Source organism: Cyprinodon variegatus, unplaced genomic scaffold (genome assembly GCF_000732505.1).
Source record: "Cyprinodon variegatus isolate N-32 unplaced genomic scaffold, C_variegatus-1.0 Scaffold115, whole genome shotgun sequence".
NCBI lineage: Eukaryota > Metazoa > Chordata > Actinopteri > Cyprinodontiformes > Cyprinodontidae > Cyprinodon > Cyprinodon variegatus.
In genome coordinates, this window is record NW_015150568.1 from 1,326,943 (window position 1) to 1,339,006 (window position 12,064).

Below are 12,064 nucleotides of genomic sequence, written 5' to 3' on the forward strand. Positions count from 1 at the left end.
ATTTCCACCAGCAACCGTGTTTTTTAGATCTTCTTCAAAGTTTAAGTCCTAGATTAGATAGAAGAAAATCCAGAGATTGTTCTATTAAGAGGTATCTGTGTTTTAGTTTTTTATATTCATAATGGATTTATCAGACTTAAATGCCGCATCCTGACTCTGGATTATCTGTACTTTATATGGGAATTTAGATTATTATGAATTTTTTTAATCTCAAACAATAGAAATAATTTCTCTTTCTGGCTAAAGACACTAGAAACAGTAGAAGGTGAATGTAATTACGTTGCACTTGAGGCACAAACTATAGCTTAATTATGCAAAAAGGGAGTTATAGATAGGTTTGGGTGAGAAAGTAAGAATGAAAAATCTTGTTTTTGGTGTGTATTTAGTGAGAAAACCCTGTCTTAGGAAACAATAATGGGAAACCAGGACTGAATTGTACATAAACAGTGAATGTTCCATGTACTAATACTTAAACATATATAGTCTTATATTGAATGTGAATTTACTTTCAGCGCTATTACTGTAGGCAAGCAGTAAATAAAGCTCATTAACTCACCAGTTTTCGTTATTTATTCAAAAATATAAATAAGCTTTATTAGCTTGGCACGTTGATTAAATAAAAAAACAAAAAAATGTAAGAGTCATTAAAATACACTGTAAAAATCGTTAAACAAAACTCAATTGTTATTAAGATTTTTTTGGGGGGATGTTAAGCATGTTCTAGCAGCTATTCGAAAAACTGAATGGATTTACATGTGATGCTAATTACTGCAGTGCAAGCCAACAATGCAACACTTGAGGCATTATGGTATGGAGATAAATTACCAAATAATTTGCAGTTTTATTCATAAATCAGAATTAACCATTAATACTTGCAACTATAAATTGTTTTAAGCATTGCAGTCATTTTCTTCCTACACTGCAAGTATGAAGATTCAACTTGGAAGTCCAACTAGTTATTCCAACCTAAACTGAAGTTTAGCTGCTGGCTTCTCATTTTTTTGGCATACATGTTTAATTATTTGATTGAGATTTCCATAATGATATGATAAATTGTTTTCATATAACATTTCTTGAAGAAAAAAAAGAGAAATCAAGAATTTCTCTTTTTTTATCTCCAAAAAAAAATTATTGAAAATTAACTTAAGCTCAAAATGCATTTAACTTTTTATGTACCTTTTTTTTTTCTTTACATAATTAGTTATAAACATCAAATCCCTTACTTTTCTATAAAGTTTGATTGACAACAAAGTTTGATTTGTGAAACCATTACCTTCAGGACTGAACAGGTCTATGCATATTCCTTCAGTTTATTTCTAACAAACATAAAAAAAAAGCTTAATTATTGAAGGGTTTAGGAGAGTAACATATTATGTGGTTTGTGGGTAGGAGGAGACCAAAGCAAAATGGGTTCTTTTTTTTCTCAGCTTACGCAAACTAATTGCATGAAATATGGCACAACGTGTTGTAAATGGTAACACTACACTATCATAACAGGCTGTCAGCACTGTTTCCTCTGCCTGGTGAATGAAACGGAAAATAAATGGTGCATGAAAAGGCACATGCTGTTTTCATATTGAGGCGTCACTGGGATTTCGTTGGTGGTTGTGTTATAAAGGTAAGAATTATACTGTGAGCAATAATTAAAGTATATAATTTTTTACAATTATTTTTAACTTATGCTTTCTTAAAATATAAAAAAGTGAAGATCTCCTTGAATGCATCTAAAATAACTAAAACTTGACAGTATATACATAATGATTTATTGATATAAACATCTTGATGAAATAGTCAACATAGCTTAATTTTATGGACAAATTAACATAATACAAGAACAAACCATTGAAAGTGAATTGAAAGTATGATCTTTTTGTCTTATTTTAGCAGAACATAAAAAATTCATGTGTTGTAATGATTTACCTCCCCGGATCCAAAACGAGTGGAAAAGGTAAGAAAAAAACAAGTTAATCACAGTTTTAAAGAAAAAAAAATTGTTATAAGAAATGTTTCATAGTCTTGGTTTTGGCCCGGAAATAAGAAAGTTAGGTGCAACTTATCCTATGGGATGTTAAAGTATTTTACAGGTTTACCTCACGATATTTATGTGAAATATCGAAGCTTCTCCAGATTCAACTTTACTTAGTTTTCATTGCTTTGCTTTAATGATGCATATCAAAATAAAATAAATCACCATGAATTTATGGCATATATACAGAAAACGTTATATAGATTGGCAGCCTTTAAAGGTTGAATATTATGCAAAATTCACTTTATAAACAGTTTGTAAGATTATTATGTGTCCTGAAGACTGTGTGTAAGAGTCACAAATGAAAATAACTCACTTCCTTTTTCTACTTTTTGGTTATTTTGTTCAAATGCTCTGTTTGAAAAGCATGCCCTTCATGATGTCATAAGGGGAAATAATCTGTCCAGAGCAGTCTGCTCTAGAGTCCATCAGTTAAGCTCCGGTCTTCATCTAATGTATTATTCTGTGTTTCGAGCCTCTATCTTTATGAACTTTGACTGGTTCTCCTTGTTACGGGTTTTGGAGGTGTGGCCTTCAGGAGGATAGGAAGTGAAAAGTAAAAACAGCTGGTCCAGACAAGGACCGAAAAGGGTGAATTATAGTCCATGTTTTCTGCCTAATCTAAGAGGAACTTTCCTGCACAAAAAACAAAAATATGCTCTTGGGACCTTCTTTTATTTTGACATTTAGCATAATATTGGACCTTTAATAGTAACACATGCAAAAGAAGGAAGGAAGGGAGGAAAACAATTTTCTGTACTTCTCTAACAAAACTGTTCACGGACATCCTCTTAAAACCTGCTTTACGAGTTCCACATGGAAATAAATGTGATGCAATAATCTCTAACCTGTGCAAAAAGTCTTGCTCCACCTTGAGATTTCTTGACTTGCTCAGATCAGATTTGCATAGGCAGACTATATAACAGCCAGGGCATCCAATATCAGTTAGTCAGTGACCCCTTCTTCAAATGGAAAACACATTGCCAAGCTAACCGCTGCCCAGCAGTGAGTCTTTAGCAAGGAAAGCTTCAAATGGAAAGAGAACCATGTGTGCAGAAGTGACCTATGGCGGTGAAAGGCAATAAGTCAGATTGAGTTTAGTTGATCAGTTGGATATGAAGTGCTAATTTAAAGACAATAAAGGCAAAATATTGTCACTGGAAGACACCTAATAGACTCCTTAAAGACTCCCATCACTACTAACCAATGTATGGAACATTTTTTAAACCTTTAATGCTGAAATAAACTGTTCTTTATTAATTTTGAATGATACCATGACAAGATCCTGAGGCCAATTGTTGTGCCATACATCCAAAAACATCACCTCATATTGCAGCAGGATAATGCATGCCCTCCTGTTGCAAGGATCTCTACACAATTCTTGGAAGCTGAAAACATCCCAGTTCTTGCATTACCAGCATACTCACCGGACATGTTACTCATTGAGCATGTTTGGGATGCTTTAGATCGAAGTATACGACAGGTTGCACCAGTTCCCGCCAATATCCAGCAAATTCGCTTAGCCATTGAAGAGGAGTGCACCAACATTCCACAGGCCACAATTGACAACCTGATCAACTCTATGTGAAGGAGGTGTGTTGCTCTGCGTGAGGCAAATGGTGGTCACACCAAATACTGACTTATTTTCTGAGTACCAAGACCCCCCATCCCATAAAAAACAAAAAACAAAACTGTACCTTTTAGAGTGGAACTTTATTGTGGGCAGTGTAAGGCACACCTGAGCACTAATCGTGGTGTGTAATCAGTATCTTGATATGGTACACCTGTGAGATAGGATGGATTATCTCAGCAAAGGAGAAGTGCTCACTCTCACAGATTTAAACTGGACTGTTAACAATATTTGAGGGAAATTGTTATATTGTGTATGTGGAAACAGTTTTAGATCTTTGAGTTCATCTCATAAAAAATTGGAGCAAAACCAAAATCGTTGCGTTTATATTTCCGTTGAGGGTAATTACAATAATTCATCAGTGCATTGCAACCCTGCCTTGCACTACATGGCTGCATTTTCAACCCACAGAAGGTTCAGATAATAAAACAGTTGGTTTGCAGTCACTGATTTGAATTAATAAAAATAGGAAATCTTAACAACAAAAGACAAACTGTTTCACCAAAAACTTAATTTAAAGCTATGTTTCAGAAATTACATTTCCTGAATAACAAAATCAGCATTTCAGAAACCAGTTCCAATGCTGCTTCATTCACTGTGTCTTATATGTCTTTATAGTTCACATTCTGTAAGTTACTAAGGTCCTCTTTGGAAATAAGGTCACAAGTCAGTGTTTTAGTCTGTGCAACCAATAAAAGATCTCTCCGTGATTAACTTGGTAGATGGTCATAAATAAAAGGTAGCTTTATGTCCCGTTTAGAGGATCTAAGATGAAATCTCATCTACTTTGGTGTCACCAGTGTGTAATAGAAGATCTGATATTTGAAAGGGGCTGTTATTGGGCGGCTAGGTAAAGAAGAAGAAGTGACTGATCCTCTTGGGTCAAAGGTTTCTTTCTGACAAGGTATCACAGATGAAGCAGGGATTTGTCTACCTTGGATACAAATAGGTGTGGATTAGAGGGTCAGTTTCAAATAATAGCCTATTATGTAAACATAACATGAAAGGGTGAAGCAGGTGGGGTCTGAAATATAAAACCCCTGACACATCAGCAGGAGACTGTTTATTAGACCTGTTCTGTGATTTTCTTCTTTTTTTTGGATCAGATCATAAAAATAAACATGTTTTTTACAGAACAAGAAAATAGCAAACTTCCAACATATCAAGGTGACCGCATTTCTGTTTGGTAGTATTTGCATTTACCTAAAAACACCAAATTCCTGATTAATTCACCAACGCATTAAAAAAACTAATCAAAAAACGATACAAAAATAAACAGGAAATTGAATTTTTTAACAGTATATAGCTTTAAGAATTCAATTGAGAACCGCATTACATGAAGCAATAACAGTGAGGCTGAAATATAGCACATTTGTGGACACTACTGCCCTGCAGCAAGGATATTTTGGGTATGATTCTGGAGTCTTTCCTCTGAAACTGTGCATATTCTCCCAGTAAATTCATGCTTCTTCTCTGGGTACTCCATCCTTCTCATGCTCAACCCAATGCAGGTTGGAGTCAAGAGAAGCCTGATAATAAAAGGTTCACTCTAGCACATTTCTCCCAACCCATGCATGAAGCTGTTGCAAAACTGCAGAATTCCTTTAGTGACAGATCGCTCCAACCTTGGTGGACAAAGGAATGTTATTACATATCCTATACATTCCAGCTTTTTTTTTTTTTTTTTTTTTTTTTTACAGCTTTTGTTGTTGATCTTGCAGAATATAGACATTTTGCATTTCACAAGGAATTTATCATGCTTAAAATGTTTCCCTGCCTTATATATCCATCCACAGTTTTAGTACTGATCAATTCAAGGAAAGTTTCCTAGCAATACATTGAGTTTTATCTCTTTTTCTGTTCCTGGGGAGCATTAGCAAAGGCTCTAGTTCAAAGCACACCTCCTGTACATCCATCCATAAAAACTGAATAAAAATTCTGTTATGCAATTCTGTCAATATGGGTGTTTCTAAGCTACCTGCGTAGTGTTTTGCTTTGCTTGTACTCATTTCTCAAAGAAATGATCTAAACCATTTTCTCCTAAGCTGTCAATCTAAACAATGAATTGATGCGGTTTCAGACGTTGTTCTGTTATTCTGCTCATAACTCTCCTCTATCACCAGCCTCTGTTTGCTAAAACACACAGCCAAGCTCTCCCTGCGACCCACACAATTAAGTGAAGACTGATGAAATTATCTGTCTTGTATGAGCAAATGGATGGATGAGTGGATAGAGAGGCAAAGTGGGATAGAGGGTGAGTCCAGTCTATTTCCCTCTGAGATGAGAGGAAAAACTATTGTGTCCATAATAGAGCCATTTTTCCTCTTCATCCAGATAAGCCTATTATTATTTAGACATTTTTACTATTTGTTTCTCTTTAGTGTCAGTGACATCATAATGTCAAGGCGGGGTAGAGGTTGGTTGAGGGAGCAAATGCAAAGATGAGGGAGGCAGAGTTGAGTTCTTGCACGTTTCATTAAATCAAACAAGTAATAGAAACAAAATCCAAGAACAAAATCCTGGAAACCAAAAACCAGGATACATCAGGGGAAAACAAACATGGGGAGCCAAGTAACAACAAGAAACCAGCAGTGAGAACTGCACAGAGAGAATTTATATGGGAGACAGAACAAAGACTGGGGTAATCAGCTGATAAGGAGCAGGTGTGCATAGAAGTGACTAGATGGGAGGTAGGGGAAAGGGTACAGGCATAAGGGGGCAACATGGAGTAACTCAAGACTGCTTAAATACAGTATAACACAAAATTGAAAATAAACCAAATACCCACAAAATAGAATGACATAGATAACTCAAAACTCAAAGTCCAAAAGGGGAGAACCACACATAAACAGGTTGCCTCTCCTTCCATTTGCTTGTGTTGTATCTAGTTGTTTCCACTGAGAAACTGAAAATATAAAAACCAGTTTCCACAGACTGATAAAAAATTAATTGTAATTTTTTTGGAACAAAAAAGTTAAATCCTGAATAAATCATAACATGTTGCTTTGAAAAAAAACAGACAAAAGTTATGAAACTGCATGAAGTGGGCCTCAAATCAGGAGGAAAAGGTTTTTATCAAATTGTGACAATATGATATTTATTTTCTCTCTTAAAAACCATCACTTCAGATTCTAAGTAATCTGTAAATTTTAGGGAAGAATATCGTTTTGGAGACCAAATGGGCTAAAAAAAAAACCCCAAAAAAACATGTTCAAGCTTTGTTTAACAGGAAGTTTAAGCTTTTTAATTACATAAAAACATTTTTAAATGTGTATTAGACAAATAAACAATCATCAGCTTAAAGAAAAAAAAAAACAACAACTATAAAATATTTTGATCATTTCTAAAAGAGGCTTTATTGATTTTGGGTTCATTTCAAAATGGATCAAATATTTCTTTAATGATTTTTCCTACTCTAAGGCAGACTCTACATTAAGCATTCCACCCAGCTGTGGTTCTTACATCAATGCTGTCTGTTGATGAGCCACTCCGATACACCCTTATTGTACAATAGCCTAGTTTTCACCAGATGTCTAAATACTTTTTAGAAGTCAAAAGCTTTCTTAACATTTAATATTAAATCAACCAAACTTTAATTCGATTGGGATTTTCCTAAATTGTTGCAATATACCAAGGTACAGAATAATGCAGAAGTGATTATTTTTCCAGAGAATCAGGCATTTTCATTCACTAAGATTTCCAGCCTCTTAAACAAGGAGAGGATGATATTATGGCTCTGTAAGCTTCTAATAAGTTAATTTAAAATATTTTTGCATTAAATTGTGGCCCACCTGGATGTATTTTAAAGCAACACCTCAGACATACTGCTGTCATATTTAGTTCTGTGAAATATCCAAAAACAGAGTTTGTTCAAGGTAAGAAAAAAAGATTTTTTAAATAAAGTAAAAAAAAAAAAAGTGAATAAATAAAGTCAAGTTACAAAGAAAGGTCATGTGTAGGGAGAAAATGTAATGGGTATGAAGGAGAGGAAATACCAGGCATGGGAACATGAAAGTAAACAGGGGAATCCTTGGAGCTACAACAACCAGTGGAGGGCTTATAAAAGAACATGATCTATAAATTAAAAAAAGACCAGAACGCAAGAATTACATAATTAGAAAAAGACCCAATGAGCACATGTAAATAGCTTAAGAATAGAAGGAACGTAAAGAACAAATATATATATACAATATAAATATCAAATTAAAACCCCAAAACTTTAGAACTGTCACAAATGCTCCTATTTGTTAGGTAGAAAAATTTTAATCGGTCTGGTCTGCCACCATTTAGTCTGAGAGCCCATCCTCAGTGTTAAGCACAGTAGTGGCAGCATTCTGTAGATGTGTTGTGACTGCAAGAAGGACATATTATATTTAAGTAACTTTTATTCAACAAAATTTATGAGTTAGTTATATTAAAGAAGAGGTAGAATCACTAAAATGATTGAAAAAAGCGAAAAAAAAGGTTTTATTATAATTTTATTTATACTTTTTTAGTAAATGTATCATTACAAAGTATTGACACCCTTTTTAAAAAATCAGTAGCCAAATCCTTTTTCAACACCAACCTCTGATTTAACTGCTGATCATTGCATGCTTCCCTTTGCCCCCTAATTTTCTATGAGATTGAAGTCCAGCTAAGCTTCTTCAAAAGGTTATTTTGCTATTAGTCATAAGATGTCACAAAAAGAGATGTATCTGAAAATAAATCATTAAAATGTTCTCGTATGTCTCAGTATGTCCTATCCTATCCTGGACTGACTGTATATTTAAATCTGCTACTATGTACAGCAAGACAAAACGTTTCATTACATGTGTCGTGCTTCAAGTTGATTAGTGGGAGATTTTTATAACTATTCTACAAAATGAAACCAGCACGGAGAACTGCACAGGGAGAGTATATATGGGAGACAAGACAAAGACTGGGGTAATCAGCTAATATGGAGCAGGTGTGCATAGAAGTGACTAGAAGTGTCATGGTTTTGGTTATGTTGTGCTTTACTTTGCTCCTTGTTTACTAGTTTTATTTTTTTAATTCCTATTTTGTTGTAATTTCTAGATTTATGTTAGTTCTCATGTTTTTCTGTTGTCCTCTGTTGCCCTCTTGTGTGTGTGTGTTCCTTTCCCCTTGGCTCCCTCGTTGTCTCCTCACACCTGCTCCTTGTTAGCTCGTTAGCCCTCCCTTTGTCTCTGTCAGCTATATATGCTCTCCCTCTGCTCTCACTCTTTGTTGGTTCCTCTGTTGTTGCTGGTCCTGTCATCGCTGCAATCGTCTCCCCTCGTCTCTCCCTGGCTCCTTCTACGTGTTTTCCCTTGATGTCTCCATGGTTCTGGTCTGTTACATTTTAGTTGGATTTTTGGACTGCCTTTGTTAACCATTTTTTCATTAAAACTACAAGTATTCACCTCAGCCTCTCTGCCTCTGCATTTGGGTCCTCCAAACCTCAACCAAGACGTGACAAGAAGGGAGGCAGGAGAAAGGGTACAGGCACAAGGGGGCAACATGGAGTAACTCAAGACTGCTTAAATATATCACAAAATGGTAAATAAACCAAATACCCACTAAACAGAATGACAGAGATAACTCAAAACTCAAAGTCCAAAAGGGGAGAACCACACATAAACAGGTTGCCTCTCCTTCCATTTGCTTGTGTTGTATCTAGTTGTTTCCACTGAGAAACTGAAAATATAAAAACCAGTTTCCACAGACTGATAAAAAATGTATTATAATTTTTGGAACATAAAAGTTCAATCTAGAATAAATCATAACATGTCTACTTTGAAAGAAAACAGACAAAAGTTATGAAACTGCATGAAGTGGGCCTCAAATCAGGAGGAAAAGGTTTTTATGAAATTGTGACAAGATGATACCGGTATGTATTTTCTCTCTTAAAAACCATCACTTTAGATTCTAAGTAATCTGTAAGATTTGGGGAAGGATATCGTTTTGGAGACCAAATGGCTTAAAAAGAAACATGTTCAAGCTTTGTTTAACAAGAAGTTTAAGCTTTTTAATTACATAAAAACATTTTAAAATGTGTATTAGACAAATAAACAATCATCAGCTTAAAGACTGACTGTGTATTTAAATCTGCTACTATGTACAGCAAGGCGAAACGTTTCATTACATGTGTCGTGCTTTAAGTTGATTAGCGGGAGATTTTTATAACTATTCTAAAAAATGATCCGGTATTAGTTTCATATTATTTATGAGAAAATTATTTATGAATTTTCACCTTTTATCTCCTTTTGTTACACAATCCAGACAAACAAGTCATTGAACTAAAGGGATCTTCATCGTACAACAATGAAAAGTTTCATAGTTCACTAACTCAGACAGGAAAGTTGCCTTCAAAGGTTTCGTGCACCTGGGGGTAAAAACCTGCTGGAGTGAAAGTGATACTCTGTGTCAGCTTAACATTACAAAGGGCAGAGGGTTAAAACACTGTAGTCATTTATAACAATGATTTCTGATGTTGGCGAAAAAATATATATTTTAGTAAAAAAAAGTGCAAACATAACAAAAAAGTAGAATAATAGCTTATCTCCCTCTTAGATTCCAAGTTTGCTGTTATAAAAACACATATTATGCAGCAATTATTCTTATGGCTTAGGATCTGTGTCTCTCTAATAGTTTTAAAAAGCAAATCTAGTTTGATATTTTTTCCAGAGATTTAACTGGGGAAAAACATGATTTTTAAATTACATAAATTGATTGTTATCTTTTAAGAAGTCATCTGTCAGTATTCACAGCTTGTTTTTTTCTCTCGATGTCCTGCCTTAGACAACTAGAAAAGGTTTCAGTAATGATTTTCCGATAAATCTACTGGGTACATGGAAATCTAGAGCTCACAGGTGTGATTTTCTAAACATAAAAATAATGTAAACTTATTATTATTATCTGGGTGAAAAGGGAAGTGCAGAATAGAAAAAAACAGTAATGTCATTCTGAGATTGCTATAATATTTCTTACTTGGTTTAGTTTTACTGATATGCATTCATGGGAAAATAATATCAGATCCTTGTTATCTTCAGTCTCTTGTTCCTAAGCTATATTTTTTAAGACTACAATTAACACAACAAAAAAAAAACAAGCTCAAAATAGTTTGAAAGTGTATAGAAATGTACTTTTCACCAGTGTTCTGGTGGTAATAGTGGCCATATACAGTATGAACAAGAGAAATTTCCACAAATAGAAAAGTGGAAAGCTATCACCTCGTTTATTACATCAACCTGATTTTCATCCACAGTTATCCAACATGATTATATAGAAACACAAAACACAATGATGATATCAAATTGAAAATATAAATCAGTCATTCTTTCATACTATACTAAATACTACATGCTATAATTGAACTAAGCATGTATGTAATTAAGATTGAATTATGGCTGTTTGTTGTCTTGACAGAATATGTTTTTTTTTTTGATTTTGGTTTTTTACTTTTACTTTAATTGTTTCATTTCATTGATCAGCTTTGTATTGTAGAATATTTTGTCCATATCTTTGCTTTAGTATAATTCTTATGCAGGCTTCCTAAAGTCACTAATTAAACAAATAAAAATAAATTGTTTTCCTTCAGTTTTTTTGGTTAACTTGACCTAATAGATCTGAGACAGTTACATCAGCAAAGCTGGTGTATTGTGTGTAAGTGCATTGCTAGGAATTATTGTTTATGATTCTCATTTAATGCAATAAAATGACTGGTGGATCTAGCAATTTGTAGGAAAAAACAAACATAAAAATTGAAACTTTAGCCTTCATATTGTTGCCTGAAATCTAATCACCCATCAGAAATTTGAGGACAAGTGGCAATGTTCTGCATCTCGTATAATAAACAGGCTCAGGTTTTGATTGCAGTAATTTGTCTCTGTGGTGAAAGCAACTACAGAGTGATGGTTATGATTTCACATTGATGCGGATTTAAATAATGGAGAGATGTAATTTTGCACTATAGATGCAGGAGAGGCTAACAGGAGCAAATTACTGTATTTCTAAAAGAAAAAATGCTCTCTAGCAGGACATGTAGCTTTCCCACGTTTAACTAAAAATCCAAAGAGGATGGGGGCTCATTTACATTTATGTTGTGTATGTTATCTAATGATAAAGTCACCTAATGATCAGAATTATCCACTGCACATGCAGGAGTAGCATCTCCTGCAGTCATTGACTCGATGCAGTCAGTCTGGTTTGCAATCTGCTGAATTTAGGTTATCGGTCCAATTTTTTAAATTAATTTTTTTAAATTCTTTTTATGACCAACTGATACCAATTTTAACCGTGATATATAATACACATCTCTACCTTTTTGCAAGAAGTATTGGCAAATATTCCTGTTTGTACAAAGATGGGCTAAATAACCACCCGCCCCCTTTCTCAGATTTCCATTCATAAGAAATGTTGAAAGC